The sequence below is a fragment of the Pseudomyrmex gracilis genome, unplaced genomic scaffold (genome assembly GCF_002006095.1).
Source record: "Pseudomyrmex gracilis isolate BER0280 unplaced genomic scaffold, ASM200609v1 scaffold_115, whole genome shotgun sequence".
NCBI classification, from domain to species: domain Eukaryota; kingdom Metazoa; phylum Arthropoda; class Insecta; order Hymenoptera; family Formicidae; genus Pseudomyrmex; species Pseudomyrmex gracilis.
The window spans coordinates 289,555-292,605 of NW_018020699.1; positions in this window are offsets into that span (position 1 = coordinate 289,555).

A 3,051-nucleotide genomic window follows, 5' to 3' on the forward strand; every position below is an offset into this window, starting at 1 on the left:
TATATATATATACATATATATATATAATATATAAGTTTATATATTATATTGACGTATTTCTCAGTAACACAATTTACATTTATGTAACGGATATGTGACATATCACAGATTTATGGAGAGGAGTTATTTCCGAGAAAATACTACTGTGTATTTTAAAAACAACGGGTACATGTCGGTCATTCATTTTTAGCACAAAATGTGATGTCAAAAAGCAGAGCTACAAAAACGTTACCGTAATTATTTTTATTGCTTCTTTTGCCACATAATGAGATGTTGAAGATACGGAGGACTATTATATTACTACTGCTCTATATAAATAAGAAATGTTTAAAATGCGCTCTGTTAGAATTCCATGGACGTCATCTTTCGAATGCCTTACCTCGCGAGCCTCATTAACGCAAGCAGGAAGTGACAACGAAGTCTATGACGTCAACCAGAGCTCTCACAAGTTCTTCGAAAGCTTAATGCAGCGTGTATCTGAAAGATATCTGCAATACTGCTATCACTGCGATGAATATCCGAATGCATCCAGGTAGGATTTATCTTGACGAGAAAAAAACTTTAAGTACTGATACGAGAATTGAGAGAAAAAAAAGAGAGAGAGAGAGAGAGCACTACTGTGTCAGTATTTAAAAAACTAATTACTAATAGTATACACACACGTTCCTATATAACTAGCTTCCCGCCATAAGTACTAGCAAACCTATTCAGTAATTTTTAAACATATACTTTTGTAATTAAATGTATTTGTATTCGCATTTAGCTACATAAAGCTACATATGCTCTAAGAAACCGATTAATCTTATCCGATTTAACAGACATATATTGGTACACATGTATGTCCTTTAAATTAGATATAATATTGTTACATTTACAAGATTATAAAATCGGTTTTTAAAACACCATGTATATAAAGATTTGTTCTTAATGATATTGTATTGTTTTATATATATGTTTTTTGTCTATATGTGCAAAAAGCATATAATGGTGAAACTAATAGGTTTGCGCGCGATACGTCAAAATGTATCTCCAGCACGGCTATCGATTCATTGCTACAATTCTCCGACTACGCTCTTTTCGTGTCATATAATTTAAAGAATTTATTAATTGTATAGATGCTACTTATACATTTTTTAAGTGAAAATTCTAAAATCACATATATTGAAAATATTACAGTGACACAATTTGTAATGTTTATATTAAATTCATACAAAAGTTATAAATATAAATCTAAATTATTTGAAATATTTATTTTTAAACCTTAAATTGTTTTTTTTTTTTGTCAAATTTTGTCAAATTCGAACGAATCTTATATAACTTAGTTACTTGTGTCAGTCATTCAATTTATCGTTCACCTGTATTTGTTGAAACGCATGCTAAACTATTACTTGAGAGAACAAAACTGGATGCTCTCTTCCAAAGGCGGTGTAAACACATTGTCACTTTGTACACCAAAACATTGCTAATGTGACAAATATAAACACACAAATGTTCGCGATCACTTGGCTAAAAGCAGCAATTTAATTTCAAACGCAAAAAGTGAACGCTTACAATATTTTTTACATTTCTCGAAGCATTTGTTATATAATGTGGAAGCAGACATGATCATTTATACAATTCACGATATATGACGCGTGACGCATGCTCAAATTTTAATATTATAATCAGTTATGTATAGAAAAAAAAATTATAAGTTTCTATTATTGGTTTTAGTGTGCGCCGCGATTTGCTTATTTTTGTATTGTTAACAATAATTGTTGGGATTTAAAAGTATCAGCGCTTAAATGTAAAGATATTTTGTGTATCTTAGTTATTGTGCGTCCTGAGAAAAGGGGTATTAGTCGCGCGAACAGTTAAAGTTAATTAAAAAAAACGAGTAAAATTAATTATAACATATTATATTATATGCAAAAATACGGAAAAATATGAAAAATGCTTCCATTTTTTCTAAGTTTTTCCTATATTTTATGTGTGTATATAATATAGTATATGTATTTACGCTTCAGATAATCAATTGTATAATTATATACGCAGGAGAAACTTTTACAGTTTTTATCGGAAAAGTGAAAACACATGTATACAAATATATTTATAATTCGCGGGAATTTAGCGACAATAATCGAGTTCGAGTTTTTTATCGAAAAGCCGAATACGCGCATAACGTCGATATATATTGGCAGACTTTTCCGAGCGTGTGTAAAAGTTCGCATTACAAAACACAGACTATATGTTAAAAAAACAAAAAAAACCGAGAGACGGAATCCGCTTGTATCTTCCCCGTAGAGTAGTGCCCTAAAATATATATAAGTCAGCAAAGTGCGCTAAAGGACACTGTGGCCGTGCCTCCTGCTCCACGTACAAATCCGCTTCCGGATGTTGTTTTCCATTCAAGACGATCGCTTTTAGGACAACCGTGCCTCTGCATGATGTAAAAATCAAAAAAAATTGGAGCCTAACGCTGAACGCGTATATTTTGTGTAAAACATTTACAAACTACTTACGCACACTTAGAAGTGTAATCACCGCGACAATAGCGACTGAGACTCATAGACTGCCGTGAGCATGAGACAAGCAATTATAGAAACGTTTCGACCTTTTATCTGAATCTCTCTTGTATTTTTAACGTATACATAATAAAACTATTATATTAGCGGCTATTAGTCCCGCGCGCGGGATTAGTTGTGGGACTGATAATCTTTTACTTTTACCACATGTTTGTGTCCGTGTATGATGCGTACCGCATCGTCTCTTGTTGCGTGTATTGCTGAGACGAAAGTGCAATCAAATTGAAATTAAATGCCTCTTCGAAGCCTGAACCACGATGAATATTGGCAATTTAGGGAGACAAGTAGTTTAAATCGCCTACTAATTGTGGTCGCGATTAAAACTACCGTTAGTAGCGCTTGAATAGAAAACACTATAGAAACATCCGAGCTAGCATATGAAAGTAAGAGATATGCTTGATAAGCTTATCGTATCTACGTAAGTGTGACGATTGTATGCTGGTTCGTGTTTATAAGTTGGAGGTTTTTTTTTTTTTTTTTTTTTTTT